This window comes from Canis aureus, chromosome X (genome assembly GCF_053574225.1).
Source record: "Canis aureus isolate CA01 chromosome X, VMU_Caureus_v.1.0, whole genome shotgun sequence".
Taxonomy (NCBI): Eukaryota; Metazoa; Chordata; class Mammalia; order Carnivora; family Canidae; genus Canis; species Canis aureus.
Genome location: NC_135649.1, coordinates 116,676,041 through 116,700,486, shown reverse-complemented (window position 1 = coordinate 116,700,486; position 24,446 = coordinate 116,676,041). Strand labels below are relative to the sequence as shown.

General features: G+C 41.9%; 1 protein-coding gene across 4 annotated transcripts in view; it reads right to left on the bottom strand.

The window, feature by feature from the left end:
• The window catches only part of ARHGAP6 (Rho GTPase activating protein 6), a 481,194-nt gene that overhangs the window by 82,391 nt on the left and 374,357 nt on the right, over positions 1–24,446 (bottom strand). Inside the window, exon 1 of one of the 4 annotated variants that reach the window (XM_077889550.1) lies at positions 5,212–5,464. The exons of the other annotated variants lie outside the window; for them this stretch is intronic. The gene's annotated coding sequence lies outside the window, so the exon portion shown is untranslated. Of the gene's footprint in view, positions 1–5,211; positions 5,465–24,446 lie in introns of those variants that run through there. 4 annotated transcript variants of the gene reach the window in all.

Below are 24,446 nucleotides of genomic sequence, written 5' to 3'. Positions count from 1 at the left end.
TCATCTCATAAAGGGATGACTCATTTTAAGGCTCTGGATCTAGTCTTCTGAGTGGTTGCCATAGGGTTTTTCTTTCAAGGTTGAAAGTGGATGATTTCAAATTTATTTCAATAAACATAAATGTAAGTGAAGTTGAAACTGACCCCATGTTTCTGGATAGACTAAAGGCCTTGACAGTTGTAAAAAATATCCTTTAAATCTGGAGTACTATTGGACTGCATTAACAAAGGGTAACAACATGCTACAAAAAAGATACAGCACAGTGGTTTTTGAGGGTGATTTTTGCCCCTTCAGGGGACTGTTGGCAATGTCTGGAAACATTTTTGGCTGTCATAAGTCTGGGGAGGGCTTTGCTACTGGTATCTAGTGTGTAAAGGTCAGGGATCTGTTCAACATCCTACAACACACAAGACAGCCCCCACAATAAAGAAATATCTGGCCCAAAACGTTCATAGTCCAGAGGCTGAGAAACCCTGGCATAGCATAGGTTACATCTGCTGTTAGGCCCAGATTACATAGAATTTCCTTAAAATGATGGTGTCAGGAGCTATTAACAATCATTGGTGAATTTGGTTTAACATCAGATGCATGCACTATGTATTCTTAAGTATACTATGCATTATGTATATTATACACGTATCATTCTGTGTATTATGTAAGTAAACAGAATTATGGAAGTTATTTAAAACCAGCATTAAGAAGCACAAACAACACGAACCAATTTAAAAGGAACAAACAAACCACAAAAAGGTCTCAATACAACAGAATGTTGATCAAGTGGAGAACAATTCACCAAAAGCATTAACTAAAGAGACTTTCTTCCCACCAGAAGTATATGTCTCCACATTTAGAAAAAAAGAAGCAAAAGACACACTGAAAAACCAACAATCTAATATCTGTGATTTATTCAGAAAGGTCATTCTTTTGGGCTAGATTGCATCTCTACAAACAGATTTGCTTTTCCCATGAAATAAAATTGATTGACATAATTTTGGTTTGGGTCTATACCACATTGTTTTCTTATGTCCTTGGGACTAGTCTCTAATTGTGGCATCTCTTTAGCCTCATCCAACTGTAAACTTCCCAAGGCCAAGGAAACCAGCAAGGAGTGCAATGCAGGGATCTTCAAAATATGGCCTGCAGACCTAGGGCAGTGGAATACCTGGGCAGATGATTCTCGTTAAACATACAGGTTTCTGGGCTCTAAGACAGATTCAGAGAATCAGGGCCACAAAGAATGGGGCTCGAGCGCCTTCATCATAAACCAGCATCCCCAGAGTTTTCTGATTTTTGCACAATAAAGACTGAGGCCCTCTGGTACTGTGGTGAAGACTTGGGTTCAGATAGAGATGAGCTCTTTGGCAAGATTCAGAGCATCTCTGAGCCTCAGTGTTCTCATCCAGAGGATGGAGCAAAGAACAAGACAACTCTCAGGTTTGTAGTGATCGTTTGAAACAACGCAAGTGCATTTCTTGGAGAGGGCTTATTAGCTCCCAGTAAGTCTTGAATACATGGTAATTAAAGTTATTCTATTAATCATCATTACTCTAAATTTGCATACCCTTTTTAAACCTGGCAGTTTTAGTGACACCAAAAACTCTTAAGAAATGTGCACTGAATTCATGAATAAATGCTTCCACTATGTGTAAGATGCCTCTTCTCGGTGGTCATAAGCCAGCCAGCTGGATTATGGCTCCACATGGGTGAGGAGCAGAAGAAAAGACCGATTCGGTAAGTTAAGGCCTGAAAAACAGCATGCCGTTTAGATAAACCATACTGGGGCCTAAATTTCTTTTTAACTGTTTTCTACTGTGGCCAGCTGTCATTCGTACAGCCAAGGTTCCCAGATAATCACAATGTGTTGCTGCAGCATGGCATAAATTTAAATACCAGGCTCGCAACCAACATTTCTGAAAAGGGCTGCCTAGTTCTTTATAACTCCAAAATAAACACATCATCAATGACAAGGAACTCCCTTCTTCTTCATGAGCTTCTGGGCAAAGCCGAGCATATCTGTGTAGCTGTCACACCCCTATTTGGACTCTTACAAGAAGTTATTCCTTTAGGGACTCAATAGAATAACATTCACTAATTCTTCTTCTCTCGATTCGTCAGCCACTCCTTCTCAAAAGATCTTTATGAAAATTTGACACTTCTGCTACATCAGACATAATTTTTATGCTTTGTTAATCCCTTCTAGTCGGTTTTCTTAGAGAAGGAATTTTAGAAAATTCTGAACAGTTGGCAGGTATGGCAGTCCGTTTTAACCTTTGCTTTGGTATAGTAGCTATTTATTGCTACACAAGAAGTATCAAAAACTGTCACCGTAGCATTATGGAAATGTGCACTTCACTCATTCAACACGCACTGAATGAGCACCTTCCACAGGCCAGGCACTGTGCTGGGTCCTGTGGATTCTTCAGTGAACAAAACAAAGCTACCCTGCACTCAAGAAGCTTCCAGTTTAGCAAAGGAAATTGATAAGAAATGAACATAATAAATGAGTAAATTCCATAACAAGTGACAAGGGGCTAGACCCTAGGAGAGAAAGAAGGTAGTGTGTGGGGGGCTATCAAGCGTGCTGGGGGGTTGGTTTCCAGGGCAACCTTACCAAGAACATGATATTTGAGTCAACCCTTACATATGGAGGCAGATTCCAGGAGATGAGACTCTCAGGCAGGGATGAGTTGACACAAGGGCAGTTGGGGAGGTGGCAAAAGCAAGCGCTGGCAAGCGAGGCTGCCGGGGCTTAAATTCTGCTTCTGCCACTTTCCAGTCATGTGGCTTTTGGCAAGCTTTCCCTCCCTCCTATGCTTTGTTTCCTCATCTACGACATGGGGATAATGACAAGCCAGGACTTGGCAAGCAAATGCCTGTGAACCAAATCCCGCCTACCGATTGCTATTGTAAATAAAGTTTTATTGGAACACAGCCACACCCATTCACTTAGGTATTGTCTATGCTGCTTTCATTGGCCTGCAAAGCTGAAAATATTTACCATCTGGCCCTTTACAGAAAAAGTCTGCTGACCCCAGGGCCAGACTAAAGGTGAAGGCACATCTATGATTAGGATTTGTCTTTGGGATCAACATTTTCCCTCCTCTCCTAAGATTTTCTCTGAGCAACATCCCACAGAGCCTGCAAAGAAATCACACAACATAGTAAGAATTGGGGATATTGGAAAGTATGAAAAGCCAGGGTGATATAAAAGCAGTTATCTGGGGCAGCCCTGGTGGCTCAGCGGTTTAGTGCGTGATCCTGGAGTCCCAGGATCGAGTCCTGTGTTGGGCTCCCTGCGTGGAGCCTGCTTCTCCCTCTGCCTCTCTGCCTCTCTCTCTCTCTCTCTAATAAATAAATAAATAATCTAAAAAAAATAAAAAAATAAAAGCGGTTATCTGCTAATGGCCTGTTCATTTAAATTACTGATAAACCAAAGACGTAGAAATGAACGTCGTCAAGCCAGCACTGTGCTAACACCATGCAAAAAAAAACAAAAAGTCACTCAACATCTCGTTTCCCGTGGAAAGAACCTTTCTAATAGTGTGTATGGAGGGGATGCAGCGACATATTGGAAGTCCCCAGAGGCAAAACCAGCAGAACAAAAGGCCAATTTTACTTCTGTAAATCCTCAGTTGGATCATGGACCTGTCTACTCACCACCAATTTATTTATTTTTTTAAAAAAGATTTTATTTATTCATGAGAGACACAGAGAGAGAGAGGCAGAGACACAGGCAGAGGGAGAAGCAGGCTCCACGCAGGGAGCCCGAGGCGGGACTCGATCCAGGGTCCCCAGGGTCAGGCCCTGGGCCTAAGGCGGCGCTAAACCGCTGAGCCACCCGGGCTGCCCCCCACCACCAATTTAATTCGGAGTTTTAAGTTTCACTTGACTCTTGGATGGAGAGGAGGTAAAACAGCCTGCACTGACCCCAGAGTGTGGAAAGTGGAAACGTTTACAAGAATTAGAATTTTTCAAGGACAGGGCCGGCAGCTGAGGGTCTTGCTTATCCTTCGGTAATAAACTGAGCTCACTGACGTTAGAATGGCAGGCCTCTGACACGGACTGACCTTGAAGATCCCACTACCACTCACAGACCGTGCGTTCTCTGCTAGTTACTGCCCTGAGCTCTTTATTTGTGGTAGCTCATTTATTTCTCACAGCGACTCTAAGGGCGATGTTTCCATTATTCTTCCCATACTTCAGATGAGGAAACGTAGACACGGGTCCTAAGTTCACTTGTCAAGATTGCACACCTAGTGTAAGTGCCAGAGTTGGGATCCGAAGCCGGGCAGTGGGCTCCAGGATCCGGACCCCAAACCACTATACGTATTTTGTCACTTCTCATGAGAAATCGATCCAGACCCCCATGTCTACAAAGGAGGAAAGCAAGGTGCAAAGACGTTAGGTGGCTCCTACAGGAGCAGAGCGGGATCTGGGACGTTAGGGTCCCCTTCTGCCTCTTTCCGCCACCGGGTCTTTTCATTACAAGACACAGCCTTGGGGCCCCTGGGCGGCTCAGTGGATGAGCGCCTGCCTTCGGCTCAGGTCGTGACCCTGGGGTCCCGGGATCGAGTCCCGCATCGGGTTCTCCGCAGGGAGCCTGCTCTTTCCTCTGCCTGTGTCTCTGCCTCTCTCTGTGTCTCTCCTGAATAAATAAATAAAATCTTAAAAAAAAAACCACACCACAATGAGACACAGCCTTATAGTAGGGTAAGCCCGCCAGTGCTTAAAAAACCCAGGAGCTTCAGGTTTCCTCTTTTGTAAAATAAAGCCCATTAGATTCTTTTAGTAGCTTCATGTACTGTGCAAGTTGTTCTCCAAAGCCCTTATTGATCATATCTACGGCAAATAAAATGTTGCACCGAGTTCAAGAGGTCCAGGGGAGAGGAGTAGCCACCTTACTCTCCCAGAACTCAAAGGAGCCCGCGGGGCAGCGGCTGTCGCCCAGGCAGCGCCGGTCCGTGTGTCACCACGGCATGCTCCCCTCTGCTCCGCTTCACTCGTTGCAAGCTGCTCTAACATTATCAACCGATCTAAAAATAACATTCTCATAAATCGCTACTGGCACAGACAGGACTTGGCTGTCGCACATCTCAGACACTGATCAATCCACTCTTCCCAAATCACAAGATAGATGTGTAAGGATCACAACATTTTAGCACAATCACCTTCTCGAAAAGAAGCATAAGCATAGATATTCATATTGCTTACCCATGGATTCTATTCGGCCGTGTCTGTGCTGTCCTAATTTTACCGAACTAAGCTGGGAGTAGGAACTCGAGCCTGTTTTTTTTAAAGAAAAATTAGTCTTTTGGTAAAAAATGCATCCTGCAATGGCAGATTACATCGGGTGTCTGAGAAATGGCCCAGCTGGCAGAGCTGTGACTCCCAGGATACCTTTTGCTGCCAGAGACCTCTGCTACCGTGAATCTCGGGACCAAAAAAAATGCAATCTTGTCATTGGACATTGAGAAGTTCCTGTCCCCTCAGAACGGAGGCAGGCTGTGTCACTGAGTGAGCGTGTGAGTCAGTGTGTGTGTGTGTGTGTGTGTGTGTGTGTAAGAGAGAGAGAGAGAGAGAATGGGGGAGGGACAAAAAGAATGCAGAAAAATTGAAACTGGATTTCCTGATTTTTATTTTAATAAGACTATTCTGAAGAGATACTCTGGAGTTAGGAAAAGATTCCTCTTTAAAAAAAATCCCCTTTTCCACAGGGATCTACAAATGGTAATTGGATTGTAACTGTGCAAACTGTCCTTATTAGGAATCAACCAAAGAATGTTGGAAGCCTCGGGTAAAGCCCCTGAGAGCATGATAAAGCACATAGGGCGCTTTCTTTGTGTAGGGCAAATTCTCAATTCCTAAATTATATTTTAAAACCACAGGCTTCTTCGTTCTTCTAACACCAGGAAAAAACAGTGAAAAAGGAAAAGATTTCATTCTCTTTTATACTGAAGCATAACACATGCTCTGAATTTTATGCTCTTTGTGGAACAATAGTCCTTGAGAAGTTGTTCATTTCCTGAACAGAGGGTGTGGAGGGCAGAGTGGATGTGACCACGTGGCCACGTTTAAGAGGGTGCAGGTGGGAGTCGGGGGTGGTGGGGAGAAATCCATAAAGAGCAGAAAGAAAAGGAAAGATTAAAAACATATCCCGATCACTAATTACCTTGATCTCCACGCATACCACATGGCACTGAAGCAAAAAACAATTTGAAAAGACACTTTTGTTTTCCAGTCGATATGAAGTTATAGTTCTCTTGTGGTCTCCAGTGAATTCCAACCAAAGGATCACTGTGATTATAACTGACAAGCTGAGAAATGATTTCATGGAAGATCTTACTCAAAACTTAGAGACTTGGGTATGTTTTTTACTAGGATTCTGTGAGGTTAATCATCACTTGATATAAGCCACACACAGCTTCTGTTGCTGCTGGCATTTATTTAGCAAGAGAAAGGAATTTAAAAACAATAAAATATATCAGATGGTTTTCTTTACTAGAACAATTACACTTACAGAGAAATTCAGACTCAAAATTGACCTGTTACTGCATAGACCTCCACCTCCACTACGCCCAAAACTCAGATGTTGAAAATAGTCATCATCATGCCAGCAGATAGTGACTATGGTTCATGTGCTCTGGATACTCACTAATGAAATTGAGACCCTCGTTTACATGTATTTCATGTAATAGTTCACATAAAATTGATAAATGTGCAATTCATTTGTCATTGTTAGGCAAGTGATCTTTTTAGTTTATGAATACGTGAAAACAACATGTAGTTCTCATTGTGAGCTTTCTAAGTGCTGGACATTTTTCTAAGTGTTTTATGGGCATGGATTCATTAACTGCTAAAAGAACTATAATGAGTGGGTTACATTACATCCCAAATTACAGATGAGGAAACAGAAGTTCAGAGAGGTTAAGTAACTTGCCCAAAGAGTCACAGCTTGTAAGTACTGCAGCTGTGATCCCAACCACTGTGAGGCTTACAAATTAATTGGAAGACAAAGCCACAGTCCACAGCCCACACCCCAGTCAGGGCCATGTCATAAGTGTCTAATGAGAAATAGCCACAGCAATTTAATAAGAATGATTACCTAATACTGGAATGGCCTGTTAAATCAATTTATTTAATGGAGACATACACTGTCAGGGCAACAAATGTTTCATAAGAAAATGACTATTTCTTTAAGTGAATAATCTCCAATGATCTCAAGAGACGACGTCTTGTGAAATTCCTAGTCTGTTTAAAGAGTGGAACCAAGTCTGGCCTGGAGAGGAAATGCAGAAATAATGGAGAAGTTGTGTATCTCTGGCATTCTTTGGAAAAATGTGGTCAAGCCAGAAAAACGAGGGGGTGAAGATGAAGAATCTTCTTTTAATCAAATATCAGCTCTTTAAGTAGAACCAATAAAAGGCCAGAGAGTCTCCCAAATGGCCTTGGAAATCAATATCGGGAAGCAATTGAAAGGTCCACTCTGCAGAAGAGCTTGCTAGCCAGAAAAATGCCTAGGACACAACAGTGGTCTTTTATCTATTGGACTCTTCATCAGACAAGGGTGCCACGCAACAGCTTATAGCTTCCGAATCTATGCCCATAAGTATTCACTCCACCTTCCTCTCTGGTTCTTCTGGGTTTTTTCTGTTTATGCTGTTGGGGATGTTTTGCACACTTGAAGCAAAAAATATTATAGAACCACTCTATCCAACTCTTGGGGTGAGTACATTTCCAATTACAACACCCTTTTGCTTAAAATCCTTTGAGGTTTCCTCTTTAGCTCCAGGACAAAGCCCACATCCCTTAGCGTGGCATCCACTGTCACATGTGTTGATTTAAATGGAGCAAAATCAAGTAGTCACCGCAGAGTAGCAAGTAATAACAATAATGATGATAACAGAAATTTATTGAGCGTGTATTAAGTACCAAGCATTGTACTTGGTACTTCACGCGTTCACTCCCTCCCACAACTTTATTATACAGAGGAGGGGATGGAGGCACATAAAGAGTGGAAAAGATTGGCCACTCAGACTCTTCTTGGGCACTCAGCTAAACCGCACTTCCCAGCCTCCTCCACAGGTAGCAGTGGTCATGTGACTAAGCTCTAGCCAAGGGGTTACGAGAGAGAGTGCTTAGCTTCACCTCTAGCCCTGGCCCCTGAAAACCTGGAGACAACAGTTCCCAGAGCTATGCATGGCACTCTCAGGCAGAAACCACACTTCTTAATATTCATGTCCTAGGATCCCCCACCCTTCAATCCTGGCTGGCCCTGTGATTTGCTTGAAGCAATAGAATGCTGCAGAAATGACGCTGAGGTGATTCTGCTCCTAAGACTTAGGAAGGTCTGGCAAATTCTGCTTTTGCATCCTTGGGACCCTCCCACCACCACGTCTTAGGTCTGGTTAGTGTACTGGAGAGGCCATGCGCAGAGAGAGAGAGAGAAAAGCTTAGCTATCCCAACATCTCAGTGAAATCCAGCCTCCAGGCCACCTCCCAGGTAAATAAGGCCACTGCCAAGGCCAGGAGAAATGTCCAGCTGAGCCCAGCTCAGACTGCGGAGAGCAAATCAAATGGTTGTTGTCTTAAGTGCTAAGCCTCAGGGTGGCGTGTGATGCAGCCACAGGTGACCAAATCAACATCTTCTTGTGTTGAAGAGAGCGGAGCCCAGGTTGTCGAATCCGTGCTCAGAGCACAGCCATCCCACCAGTTGTGGACACTATGACATCATGAGTGAGCAATGCACTTGTACGGTGGGATTTGGGAAACGTATGTGAGGCAGCAGCTGACCTCACCTTCCTTAACTTCCTTTGTACACCCAGACAACAAACCAAAACAGTTTGACTCTGGAGTCCTGGCCCCCGGAACCTCTCCTGTATGTCTCCCCATTGAACCACATACTGGCTCGTCCCTTGACTTTCTACATTTTCACATGGCAAGAAAGAAGCTGGAAAGAAAGAAAAGAAAGAAAGAAAAGAAAGAAGAAAGAAAGAAAGAAAGAAAGAAAGAAAGAAAGAAAGAAAGAAAGAAGAAAGAAAGAAAGAAAGAAAGAAAGAAAGAAAGAAAGAAAGAAAGGAGAGGAGAGAGAAAAGAAAAGAAAAGAAAATCTTTTTTTTTAAAGATTTTATTTATTTATTCATGAGAGACCCAGAGAGAGAGAGAGAGAGAGGCAGAGACACAGGCAGAGGGAGAAGCAGGCCCCATGCAGGGAGCCCGATGTAGGACTCGATCCTGGGTCTCCAGGATCACGCCCCGGGCCGAAGGCAGGCGCTAAACCACTAAGCCACCCAGGGATTCCCAAGAAAATATTTTAAACAATGTATTTTAGTCCTGCTACCTTAAAGTGCATGATGAAAATGAGGTACCTTTTAGTTCAATTATCTATGGCCCCTACCCTGGGCTTGATCAGACCTTCCAGAGGTGGGGGTGACAAGTACTAGCACAGAAGGAGGACTCTGCATTCTCTCGCTGCTGTCATTTGCTCCCTTAACTGGAGCTCTCTATCCTCTCCCCACTCCCAGCACTTGACCTTGGTCTAATCTCTAGCATCCTCCTGCTACTATGGTGACCCATTTGCAGGGATCCTTCAGATCTAAAAATCTACCATCAAAGCAAAGTATTAGGTCACTGGAAAGTTACTTAAGGCTACGGATCTGAAATAGTCAAAACCTTATTAAAGAACATCTAATATTCAGTTAGTGCCTTTAAAAAAAAGATTTTATTTATTCATTCATGAGAGACACACGAGAGAGGCAGAGACAGGCAGAGGGAGAAGCAGGGAGCCCGGTGCGGGACTCGATTAAGGCAGCTGCTCAATCACTGAGCCACCCAGGCGCCCCTCAGTTGGCGCTTACGGCCTCCATGGATACGCACTATCCACGCGTCTAGGAGGCATATACTAGAATGATCCCAGTCTTGCAGAGAAGAAAACAGAGACAAAGAGAACTTAAATAACTCTCGCCACTACAGAGTAAGGAGTGCAGGCCTCAGCGGTGGTCTGTTTTGAAATGCAATGGGTTTAACCCTTAGGCGACATCACAGCATGCCAGTGACTTTTTTTTTTTTTTTTCAATGAATCCCTTATGGACCGAGTGCCCAAAGCCCTTATGAAGAAAGGTGCAGAAATGTGCACAAACAGAGGCAGGGCAGCAGGAGGAATCAGAACAGGAAGCTGGTGAGGCAATTGCCTCTAGGAGCAAGAGGAGGGACTGGGGTTTGTTTCAAAGGAAAAGGAAGGAGCAGGCATTTTAGAAATGTCGCATCCTTTACCAGCTGGGATCTGCATTCTACCGTTTTTGGGTCGAGGTGTAAGGTAAGGAAAGGGGCTTTTTAGGAAAGATGAATGAGGCAGAGCGGTGCAGAACAGACCAGCAGGGGCTGGAGAGAGTGAGCAAACACGGAGGTCTACAGTGAGAGTGGTCAATGGAAGCCCCAGGCGTGATGTCAACCGACGAAGAGGCTTTTGGCAGCCACAACACAGGCACATGTTAGGGATGCCTTCTTCAGGAGAGTCCCCTAATTTTTCCAATAAATGTGGATCCTCAGGGAGGCAAGTCCAATATCCCTTCACGGGGAAAGTGAGAAATTCGCATGTCATTTTATGAGTTGGGGAGGGTAGACCTAGAAAGATCATTCTCTTCTGGTTCTCATAGAGACACATGGACATGATGTCACTGGCTTTAACATGCTGCAGAGAGTGGCATTTCTTTTTCGGGCTGCTCCTTCTACCCACATTGCAAGGAAAGCTGAGTTCTAAGAATGAATGCTGCAGGTTTCACCCAAAAAAGGACACTCAGAGGAGAGGACATTCATTTTTGGTAAGATGTCATGTGGACGCTCTGCAGAGCAGGTCATTTATTCAGATTTGGGCAGATCCACTGCTCACTAAACAAGGAATGAATTTCGGAACAAGATTATCTACAAGATACGGGGATGCTGAAGTAATGTTAGCCCAAACTGGAGAACTCAATCCCTGATCAGATATTTCTAAATCAGCAGGAAATAAGGCAAGCCTTAAGGAGAGATGACTATCATATTTAGGAGAGGGAAAACTCTATACTGGAAACTCGTAGGCAAAACAGAATTGGCAACAACAATAGCAAATACCAAAGTGAATTCCTTTCTGGTTTCTCATTTCAGTGCTACATTTGACAACATTTTGTTTCATCAATTGCACCTAACACTCTGCAAAGTCTCCACTCAATGAGGTTTTTCTCTACAAGACAGTAGTAGTGCGCAGCTCAAAACCAGCACCAACGGTCATACTTCAGACTGAACGGGAAAAAGCAACTTAACACATTTCAGCCGAAGGCTGGTAATTAACTCCTCTAAACCTTTAGTTGTTGACCAAAAGTGAGCAAGTAAGCTATTTTGTTTTTAAGATTATCTATCTATCTATCTATCTACTTACTTATGTAACAGAGAGAGGGAGCGAGCACAAGCAGGGGAAGGCAGAGGCAGAGGGAGAAGTAGGCTCCCTGCTCAGCGAGGCTCCCCCATGCGGGGCTCGATCCCAGGACCCGGGCACCAGGACCTGAGCCGAAGGCAGATGCTTAATCGACTGAGCCACCCAGGTGCCCCACAGTAAGCTATTTTAAATTTAAAAAAAATATGCATTTGCATTACTAGAGTGCAGAAAAACTCTAGCTTTAATAATATTCTTGGGGTATTTGCTTCAAAAGCAAAATTAGAGGCAGCCTGGGGGGCTCAGCGGTTTAGCGCCGCCTTCAGCACAGGGCCTGATCCTGGAGACCCGGGATGGAGTCCTGTGTCGGGGTCCCTGCATGGAGCCTGCTTCTCCCTCTGCCTGTGTCTCTGCCTCTGTCTGTGTGTGTCTCTCATGAATAAAAATAAAATCTTTTTTAAAAAAGCAAAATTTAAAAAAAAAGCAAAATTAGTTCAGATGCACGTGGTGATTAATGTTAGAAGAAACTCTGTAAGGACCGGCAGTTCTCTACCTGGCTGCACACTAGAATTACTTGGTGCATACCCCAATTTCAAAAAGAAAAGAAAAGAGAAGAAAAAGGAAAGAATTAACTTGGTGCGGTTTTCAAAAATGCCCATGCCCACGCACCTCTCCAGAGCAGCAAGGACCTCTCCAGAGCAGCAAGGACCTTTCTACGATGATGGAAATCTTTGTTACCTGTACCATCCGATATGGTGGCCACTACCTACCCGCGGCTGATGAGCTCTTGAGATGGAATCATTTCATTTCTAGTCTTCTCCAGCCTGCATTGATCTAAATGGCAACAGCCACGGTGGCTAGTGGCTACTGTAGTGGACACCACAGGTACAGAGCACATCAGCCAGACTCTTCAGGGCTGCGGCCCGGGCTCTGGTAGGTTTCCCAAGCTGTCCCAGGGATTCGAGGGAACAATCCCAGATGAGAAGCACTGCAAAGGCCTGGGGTTAAGAAAACCATCGGGCGGCAGAGTCCTTACTCTTTTGCCTTTTTCTCCAAACTCCACGAAGCATCTGCCACACACCTTCTGCTCTCTTCCTCCTGCTTCCACGTACCCCTCCTCGCACCCCTCCAAACTCCCCCGTGATGGGCGCACTGTCTCTATACGCACTCATCCACTGACCCCGCCAGATGTCTCTGACACCAGGGGCAGATTCTTAGCCTTTTCCTTCTCTTTCACTGGCAGCAGAAATAAAACCTAACAATACTACCAATTGGGAATTAAATCCCCAAACCCATGCACCCATAATTTAAAATTGTTTTTCCTTCGTTCAGGCTTGATCCAGATGCCACTTTCTACGCTTTCCGCCACGGATGCCACAGGGAATGTTTCTGATGGTAGTGTGGTGTGGGGGCAGTGCGATAAGCAGGCCTCACGTGCTCATTTGCAGCTGTTTCCTTCCACCAGGACACAGTGTTACCCCACAGGGGCTGCACGGAGGGCTCTATGTTCTGACTGCCAGCCTTTTAAGTCCAGCTCAGCCCATAACCAGCCATGTGGGTATCTAACGATTCTCAGCCTCAATTACCTGCTCTGGGAAGTGGGGATAAAAAACAAAACAAAACAAAACAAAAACAGACCGTGGGGAAGGTGGAGCAATGCGTTCCATTTGCATGATGAATGAGACATGTGCGACACACAAACACACTGTCCCAGAGCCAGATTTTGATTCCCCCATACACACACACATACACACACACACACACACACACACAATTTTGTGGTGAGTAAAACAAATATCAGGGCAACTTTTTCGGGAGGAAGTCATGGAATTCATCAAAGGATGCTCTAAGCACATGATTAATTCACGTGGCCATATGAAGACCATTTGGAAAGTGGTTAATGAGGAAAGAAATAATATGCTAATGTGACTTTTAAAAAATATATCCCATTTATTTATTTTAATGAGTCTTCATTTTTATTTATTTTTAATTTTTAATTTTTTAAAAAAGATTTTATTTATTTATGAGAGACACACACAGAGAGAGAGGCAGAGACACAGGCAGAGGGAGAAGCAGTCTCCATGCAGGGAGCCTGATGCAGGACTCGATCCCAGGATTCCAGGATCACACCCTGGGCCGAAGGCAGGTGCTAAACCGCTGAGCCACCCAGGAATCCCGAGTCTTCATTTTTATTGACTCATTATTAGTTAATATTAATGGAGCAAGGAAGTGTATGCTAATAAACATAGATAAACATCACCTTATTCACAAAAATGGTAAGACTCAAAATTTCAGAGTTCAGTGATAGCAACAGAAAGAGCATTCTGCACAATTTTCAGGCACAGAACACTTGGTCAACCTTTTGGTAAATCTCAACGGCTGTAGCCTGACATGTCTCAATGTTGTTTTCACTCACAGGGACTATTGATTTATGTTCACATTTTCTTCACTGAGTTCTGCTGCCTTCTTCCTTATTAAATATCCATCTGTGGGTAGAACCACTTTTTAATGTAAGAAAATATAAAATTATAACCCATTAGCACCATGAGAGTTCGTAGTCAACACAACTATTAATGGTAAGGCTTGCTCATCAGTGACTCACAGCACAGATAAGCTAAGCTGGGAGCTACGCTCCATTCCCAGGGGATTTAGATATGTGAGGAATAACTAACATTTCTTGTGGATGTACATATGTACCCATCATTATTCCTGGCCCTAGTCATGTGCTCCCTGCTTTAATCGTTAAATAACTTTATGAGGTAAGGTCTATTAATATAAGCCATCTCCCAGATGAAGGAATCAAGGACTCAGGAGGTTAAGTAACTCACTCAAGGCACAGAATGCAAGTGACAGAGCTGGGATTCAAAGTCATGGGCCTCCACCCCAGGGTCTGGGGTCTTAACCTCACCCTAGCATCTCCCTGTGAGTACCATCCCTTCCTCACAAGGAGCGGCAAGGTATGACTCAAGAAAGTGCATCAGAATGAAATCCTCTCTCATTTCATTTTCCTACAAAGTAAAATTCTGAAGTTTGTAAATTATCTATAATGACTAATATTACTTCTAACACATTGAGTGAGGCATGACTTGACCTTGAGGTGTGAACTGTTGATCTCCAGTAGGAATAGACGAAGTCCAGTCCCAGTCATATCCAGCCTCCCGCCTCTTTTTATAAACTAGAGCCCAGAGAGGCCTGTTCATTTCCATCCTGGGGTGGGGGTGGGCGGAGGGCTGTGTCCTAATACAATGGCAGAGTTGAGTGGTTGCACTAGAGATATAGGACTCCCAACGCCTATAACATCTATGATCTGGCCCTTTACAGAAAAAAGTTTGCTGACCTCCTTCTCGACCCACTGAAAAATCACCAGACAAGTAGTACAGGAAATGATGGAGTTTCCTAGGGCGTTTCACTGTTTCAAACAGCAAGGGAACTGCCTCTTTTTACAACCATCATTACAACATATACATATGTTATGTATGAGCCGATGGCTCGATAGAGATCGCTCAACAACTTATTTTTCCTACATGTTTCTTTTAAGGACCCAAATGACCTAGATGCTTAAGATGTGTAGGGAATCACTTGTGATGTCTCACTGAGAGAAGCAAGAAGAGGACTGGGAATGTTTAAATGTCAGTTATTTTCCCAGAAAACTCTAACTTCCTATGATACCTCCCTCCTATCTAATCATCACATTCACCTTTCCCCCTCCCGCATTTCAGCTATTTTCCTGACTCTGATTTAAACATCAACTCTCTGCCCTTGTGCCTTTGTACAAGTCCTCGCTGGACTGTACATTCTGGAAGGACAGACACAGCACTTAGAAGAAATAGCAATTGAGTTTTGTGCCTTTGCATATCTGTGGGTTGAAAGAAAGCTCTTGAGAAAGAACACTTCTGCGTCTATACGGAAAACTATTTGTGTCTATTAGCATGGAAACAAGACCAGCGGGTAACATTTATATTTGGGACATTTGTTCTAAAGTAACCCAAATCACTTCCAGTAAAATGAAAAAAACCTTGCTTCCTGGCTTTTACTATCAAGTGTCAAAACATGTAAAAGGGCCCAGGAACAGAGAGAAACTGATTTGCAGAATGACACAAAATGCCAGGTATGACATAAAAACAAACCATCTGAACTATCTGGCATGAATCTGAGTTTTTAGCTGCCATGTTTCAGACTCTTTTTTCCAGAAATGTTTTCTTCTAGAGATACTACTTTTTAAATCATAAATTAAAAAGTGTTTTACCTACCTGGCTAAATGTTTTTGCCTAAGGTAAATAATGCTTCCTTTGAGCAACAAAACATACAGGAACTGAAGTTTTTCACAAATAAATTAGAGTGATATATTACAGGGATTTGGAGAAGTATAATAAACGGGTGCATTTTTAATAGACTTTATTTTTTAGAGCAGTTTCCATTTCATGGCAAACTTGAGAAGTACAGGCATTGCCCCAATACCCTTGCCCCACACCTGCACAGCCTCCCCCACTATCAACATTCTCCCCCAGAGGGGACATTTATACAGCTGATGAACCTGCACTGATATGTCATCATCCCCCAGAGTCCCTAGTTGACATTAGGGTTCATACTTGGTGTTGAGTCTGGAGAAATGTATAAGGCCATGTTTTCACAATCATGGTATCATACACAGTATTTGCAATGCCCTAAAAATCCTCTCTACTCTACCTCCCTCTCTTTCTTATAACCCCTGGCAACCACTGATCTTTTTGCCTTTTCCAGAATGTCAGATAGTTGGAATCATACAGTCTGCAGCTTTTCAGGCTGGCCTCTTTCACTTAGTAATGTGCATGGAAGGTTCTTCCATATTTTCTCATGGCTTGATAGCTCATTTCTTTTTAGCACCAAATAATACTGAATTGTCTGGATGTGCAACAGTTTGTTGATCCATTCACCTACTGAAGGACACCTTGATTGCTTCCAGGTTTGGGCAATGATGAAAAAACATCCACGTGCAGGTTCTTGTGTGGACATAAGTTTTCAGTTCCTTTGGGTAAGTACCAAGGAGTATAACTGCTGGATAGTATGGTAAGAGTATATTTAGTTTTGTAGTGACTGCCAAGTTGTCTTCCAAAGTGTCTGCACCATTCTGTATGCTCATGAGGAATGTATGAGACATCCTGTTGCTCCACAGCCTCACCAGCACTTAATGTTGTCAATACTTGATGTTGTCACCAGCACTTGATGTTGGCCTAGGTTTACACCATTATAATAGGCATGTAGTGGTATCTCATTGTTGTTTTAGCTTGCATTTCCATGATCACATATTACTTTTCATGTGCTCATTTGGCATCTGTATATCTTCTTTGGTAAGGTGCCTCTTAAAGTATTTGGCCTATATTTTATCTTGTTGTTTGTTTTCTTATTGAGATTTTTAATAGTTCTTTGTATTTTTTGGACAATAGCTCTTTATCAGATATGTATTTTGTGAATATTTTCTCCCTGTCTGTGACTTGTCTTCTTATTCTTTTGACATTGTTTTTCAATGAGCAGAAAATTTTAGTTTTAATAAAGTCCAGATTATCAATTATTTCATGCATTGTGCCTTTGGTATTGTACCTAGAAAGTTATCACCACACCCAAGGTCATCTGGATTTTCTCCTTGTTATCTTCCAGGAGTTTTATAGTTTTGCATTTTACATTTAGGTCTGTGATCCATTTTAAGTTAATTTTTGTGAAGGGCACAAGGTTTATGCCTAGATTCTTTTTTCTTTTTTGATATGTGGATATCCAGTTGTTCCAGCACCACTTGTTGGAAAGACTATCTTTGCTCCATTGTATTGCCTTTGTTCCTTTGTCAAAGATCAATGACTATATTTATGTGGTCTATTTCTGGGATTTCTGTTCTGTTCCATTGATCTACTTGTCTGTTCTCCTGCCAATAGCACATTGTCTTGATGCCTACCATTTTATACTCAGTCTTGAAGTCAGGTAGTGTCATTCTCCAACTTTATTCTTCTTCAATATTGTGTTGGCTACTCTGGGTCTTTTGCCTCCTCATATAAACTTTAGAATCAGTTTTCCAATATCCACAAAATAGCTTTCAGGGATTTTGACTGGAATTGCTTTGAATCTATAGATCAAATTGAGAAGAACTGACATCTTGACAATATTCAATCTTCCTATCCATGAACATGGGATATATCTCCATTAATTTAGCTCTTTGTTTTTATTCATCAGAGTTTTGTGGTTTTCCTCATACAGATGTTGTACCTGTTTTGTTAAGTTTTTGCCTAAGTATTTTAGTTTCAGAGGGGCTGATGTAAATGGTATCCTGGTTTTAATATAAAATTCTACTTGTTCATTGCTGGTATATAGGAAAAGCAATTGGCTTTTGTATATTAACTTTGTATCCTACAACTTCGCTATAATTACTTATCAGTTCTAGGAGGCTCTTTGCTGATTGCCTCAGATTTTTTCATACCTAATCACAACATCTGTGAACTTGGTGGAGATCCAGGAGGTAAAACCTACACAATTGGCAGGGCCTCCTGATGACTGGGTCTCCCTGGAGTTTTTCATTCTCAGAGTTGTACACACTGAGCTTCCAGGAATTCATCAATTACAGTTCAGGTTTCCCTACCTGGGCACTGGTTCCTTTGGAGATTGTTGCTCCAATAAGTTTGATTCTCTATATTCACGGGTCAGTCTCTCCAATTTTTAGAGGCAGCAAGTTGCTCTATGACCTCTCTTCTCCTATGGATCTAAGAAGAGTTGTTGATTTTTCAGTTTGTTCAGACTTGTACTTGTTGGGTGAAATGGCAACTTCTAAGCTTCTCATGTGCCAGACCAAATACCCAAAGTTCTGATTAAATTTTTTAGATAAAACTCACATATCATAAAAATTTAAAGTATATGAGTCAATGGATTTTAAAGTATATTCATAGAATATACTTTATGCAAACATTACCATTATCTAATTCCAGAATATTTCCATCACTCCAAAAAGAAACCCTAAACCCATTAGCAGTCACTCTCCATTCTCTTCTCACCCCAGGCCCTGACCACTGATGATCTATTCTATGTCTCTAAGGACTTGTCTAGTTTTTACTTCTAATATAAGTGGAATTATACCATATGTGGCCATTTTGTTTCCAGTTTCTTTCTCTTAGCATATTTTCAGGATTCATCCATGTTGTAGCATGTATTAGTACTTTGTTCCTTTTTATGGTCCAATAATATTCATTGTATGGATATATCAAATTTTGTTTTATAATTCATTAGTTGATGGACATTTGGGTTGTTCCCACATTTTAGCCATTATCAATAAAGCAGCTGTGAATATTTCATGTATAAATTTTTATGTGAATATATGCTTTCCATTCTCTTGGGTATATGCCTAGGAGTGGAATTGCTGGGTCATATGAGAACTCAAAGAGTCCAACAAAAACAACAACAAAAACTTCAACATGGGTTGAAACGCAAAGATCTAAAAATATTTTTTAGTATAAAACTTATTTCCCACCTCATTCCTTTCATGAAAGATAAAATATCAACAACAAGCAAACCCATGCAATATTTCTGCTTCATACAGATTGGCCATCAGAGCTTTTACCAAGCAATGAGAAGAAACACAATCCTTCAGTTTCTTTTCTTTTCACAAGCTGATGATCACGAGTAGCTTGAAAAATTTAAACATTGTGGTAGCATTCACTTTTTTAATTAAGCATTTATTTAAAGCATTTTTTTTTTTAGAAATTAGCCAGGTAGTGGCTATAGCAAAAAAAAAGGCGAATAAAATCTTTAATCCCTTTATGTTCATATTTTAATTTCAAAGACTAATTGTTAAGTTAAGACTAATTATCTATTCTGGTAATTTCACATAAAACAAAGTACAGGGATCCCTGGGTGGCGCAGTGGTTTGGCGCCTGCCTTTGGCCCAGGGCGCGATCCTGGAGACCCGGGATCGAATCCCACATCGAGCTCCTGGTGCATGGAGCCTGCTTCTCCCTCTGCTATGTCTCTGCCTCTCTCTCTCTCTGTGTGACTATCATAAATAAATAAAAATAAAAAAAATTAGAACAAAGTACAGTTCAGAGCCCAGTTCATTTCAAGGAAGCATTCTTATCTATATCAGGAGAGAAGCTAAAAATACAATGTTGCACTGATTAGTTCAATAGCCTTGTTTTCATTGCTCTTATGCTCTTTGATTTTATTGCTCCTGGTGGAGGGAGCCAGAGAACTTAATACCTCTTGCAAGATCGTCATTCTGTGCCATAAGAGTTGAGGATAGGAAGCAAATAAATGAAGAAGATAGTCACGTGAGCTTCTTTCTGGCTCTACAGAACACTACATGGCACTCTCCAGGGTTGAGACATAGAGGAGCTACTGGCACAGATAGAGCATTTGGCAGAATAATGGATGCCCAAAGATGTTCACACTCTAATTTCTGGAACCTGGAAATACGTTGCCTCACATGGCAGAAAAGACTTCGCTGATATAATTAAGTTAATGTCTTTGAGATGGAGAGAGTCTCCTGGATTATCCAGGTGGGCCCAATGTAAACACATGCGTCCTTAAAACAGGAGACCCTTTTCTAGTAGAGTTCAGAGGGAGAGGGAGATAACTAGAGTAAAGCAGTCAAGGAGATACAACCTTTCTGGTTTTGAAGATGGAGATAGGGTGCCATGAGTCAAGGAATGTGGGTGGCTTCTAAAAGCAAGAAAAGGCAAAGAAATGGATTCTCCCCTAGAGCCTCTAGAAGGAATACAGCCCTGTTGTCCCCTTGATTTTACTCCAGTGAGCCCCGTGTCAGATTTCTAACCCAGAGCTGTAAGATAATAGGTTTGTAGTGTTCTAAGATACTAAGTTTATGACATTTTGTCATACTAGTGATAGAAAATGAATACAGACGGAATCAGGGATCTTATACGTCTATGAGGGACTCCTAAATCATTTAAAGCAGGATTTCCTAAATTGTTCCATGATCAAGTTAGTTTGAGAAAGTAGTTCACGTTAGTTGCGTCTTATATAGTCCTGTTAGACAATAACTGAAGAAAAATTGAGGGGTCCTGCAGAGGGAGCACTGTAACTCAGGGTACCTTCTAAATAAATTTGTTATAATATCACCTCCCTTCCTTTTTTCTTCTCAGAAAGTCTTTTCCAACCCCTCAGAGCTCTCAGAACATAGTTGGGAGATGCTGAACTAATCTCACCTGCTCAATTGAGAATCTGAGACCAAAAGGGAAGAAGTGACTGGCAACACAAAGACACAACCCTGGCCTTATACTCCTCATCTGGAACCCTGTCTAGGGCACCACTCTGTCCCGCAGAGAAGAAGATACCGTTTTCTGGCACCTGAGTGTATCCAAGTTAGACCTCTGGTGGGAGGAAAGGATCTCAGGTGAGAATCAGCCCAATGAAGCTCATAACAGATAAAATTCTCTACTCAATAATAACAGAAACAATAGGGCTGCTTCAGCACTGAACATATTCTCTTATTTAAAATAAAAGCATTCAACAAACTATTGAAAATTTACCAATTTCAGATTAACAAGAGGAATGCAATAAAATATTTCCCCACAGTGATTTAGCATGTTCCTAAAAATGTCTAATTCTGCTGCCAGAGTCCACTTCCCATAAATTCTGGTTTCCATAAATGCTGATTTGAGAAGGAACAGAGGTATAACCGAATGCTGTTGTTTTCAATTGTAGCACTTAAATAATGCTTTCCCCACATTTCCCACTGCCTGTTCCAAGGGCTGTGAACCCACTGTCCTTTGATGTTTTTCAAATACACATTATCCACATCCTTTTCCAGAAAGTGAATATTTTTTCCCACCACCTCAGCTTTTAGATAATAATAATAATAATAAAGATTTTGACTAATAAAGCTCACAACTCTGAATACTTTTTTTTACGCCAAATACTGTACTGCATGCATCACATGAGGAATCTCATTTAATCTTTATAAGAAATGATTAAGGAAAGTATCAACTTTTGTTGATATCAACAACTATCAACTATCAACATTTGTATTGTTCGTATGAGCCACCTGAGGTACTGAGAATTTAGGTACTTTGTCCAGGGTCATGCAACAAAGAGTGGTGGGGCCAGAATCTGAATAGGATCTGATTCAGAACCAGTCCTCTGTAAGCAGCAGCCCAGTGGTCCTCAGCTGGGGGTGATTCTCCCTTGCAGGGGACATTGGCAATGCCTGGGGTTATTGTCTGTCATCACAAATGAGGGGTGGAGCAAGACTGGCATCTAGTGGGAGGAGGCTGAGGATGCTGCTAACCATCCTATAGTGCACACAACAGACCCCCAAGCAGAGGATCATCCCACACTAAATGTCACGAGCTCCAAGGTTAGGAAACACTACCTTAGCCTAATACCTTCCAAAGGCCAGGCATTTAGAATGGGCCATTTGTTGGTAAGATATGTGATTCTCATTTCCAGGTTAGAAACCTCAATCTCCACCTGGGAAAGGAGGTTATCTCACTGTGTTGTGGAGGGCACGTAGAGCCATGGCATCCCTTGGGTGCATCTTCTCATAGCATCAATTTACTCAATCGCTTCAGCTGGCAGTTTCACACTATCCCCTGACATCCTGGTACATTAGGTCATTTTCTTTTCTGTCTTTCATTGGACACATGAGAGAGGCCCTAGCCCACTAGGGAGTGTCTGAAAGGGGCCAGAAAAGAGATTCTGGTTTTCATTAGCTTTGCCTTGTAGTCCAGAAGACACAACAGCAGCATCTGCGTCACAGATAATGGCAACAGCAAAGGGATACAGCCACAATGGGTTGCTTGGGGTGCAGACCAAGTTTACAAGTCAAAATATTTTCAGAGAACAGTTCTGCTGTATCTACTCAAAATGTTATTGTTCATATCATTTGACCCAGCAATTTTAAAAATATTTTATTTATTTATTCATGAGAGACACACAGAGAGAGGCAGAGACACAGGCAGAGGGAGAAGCAGGCTCCCCGCGGGGAGGCCAATGCGGGACTCGATCCCGGGACCCCGGGATCAAGACCTGAGCCAAAGGCAGATGCTCAACCACTGAGCCACCCAGGGGCCCCCGACCCAGCAATCCTATTTCTAAGAATGTATTTCACAGAAATATTTAGAAAATGTGGAAGATACAGTCACAGATATTCATTTCAATACCATCTCTGACAGCAAAGAAAAATGAAAACAATGGAAATGTGTGCATATTTTCATCAAAAGATGTACGCTACAATGTTCATAATAGCATTATTTGCAACAGCCAAAATCTGTAAACTACCCAAATGGCCACCAAAAGAGAATGGATAAATTGTGGTATATCCACACAGTGGGATACTACATAGAAATAAGAATGAAGAAACACACTTCAACCATCTACAATAATATGAATGAATCCCACAGACATCACTTTGTGCAAAAGAAGTCTGACACAAAAGAGAATCTACTGCATGAAACTATTAATACAAAATATAAAATTAGTCAAAACCAATCTGTGCTAGGAAGAGCAGATAAGTTACGCTTGGGGAGAAGTGACTGCAACGGAGTCCAAGGGGGCCTCTTGGGTGCTGGTCCCATTGCTTCCTCATCTGCCATAGTTGTGCTCGCTTTCTGGAAACTCATTAAATTTTAAACTTGTGCATCTTTCTACATGTGTATTTTACACATAAAATATATAATATGTAATTGTGTGTATATATATGAAAACAATTTATATATAACAATATAACTAACCAACTATATATATATATATATATATAAACAACCTAAAGGTGACCGGCTATATATGCTATGAAATGGGATATCTACTCAATAGAATTCTGAAGAAAAATAAAGTAGCTCACTCTGTACAAACCTGGAAAGACGTCCAATGTATATTAAGTTAAGAAAGAAAGTTGCAGACCAGCATGATAATGTGTCTACTATAATTTCTCCAGGAAATGCATGTTATTGTAAGCACAGAAAGTCCAGAAATTACGCCCTCAAATGGTTAATAGGAGCTGTCACTTGAGGATGGGATTCTTAGGGACTTTTGACATTCTGCCTATTGTATATCTATACTGTTGAACTTATTTACAAATATGCATTATGTTTGCACTCAGAAAAAAGGATATATGGAAAGTTAAGATGAACAAAATACGCCTCAAGTTTGAGATGGTTATTATTTCTTCGTTCAGCAAGATGAGGGTTTCTGATGGATGAAGGAAATGATAATGAAATAAACCTAGTTCCTTGCCTGCAGGGTTGCTAATTGAACCCAGTGGTGGAGGTCACGTTGGTTTGTTGCTGGCAATCTTCACAATTGATTCAAATTAGCACTTGTTTGCTGGGTTGCTCCACATTCAAATCTAGTTATGGTGTGGCCACCGCAAACAGAATTCTTGGCCACACAAAGAATGCATCTACAAAATGGCAAAACAACTGGATTTGTTTGATTAAATGAACAAAACCATATATTCAGAGGAAGGAAAAATCAAAACAGCTGCACCCAGAGTAACCCACTCAGATGGGTGGTTCATGAAATGTACCCATTCATTGAATCAACATTTTAGCAGCCTCATGCGGACTCTGTGAAACATCCAGTTTGAAATGAAATACTCATGAATAAACCAAGAGACCATAAGAAACACTTTTTTTTTTTTTGCCCATCATCAGCAAATGTTTGCTGAGTGCTCCCTGTGGGTCTGCCATCATGATAAAACTGTGGATCTGCTTCTACTACTTTATAATCAAGGGCAAGTGTCATTGTGTTGAGTGTTCTTGATTCCACACATGACACTGAATGGAAGTTCACTCAAAAAGAAAAAAAAACCCACTGATTTGGGCAAAGTTGATAAAACTACAGCTTTTCAAATACAGTAAAGGTCTAGGAGACATATAGGCCAGATGGCTAGATTGTATCCCATGCATCTCAGCCCTGGCCGCACATTATATTCAAACGAAACAGAATATGCAGAGATGTTCCTGGTCATTGAAATTTCTGAAAGCTCCCCAGGTGATTCAAAAACACAGTCAGAGCCGGAGCCATAGCTTGGACCAATTGAATCAGAAGCTAGGTGGAATGGGACCCAGACATG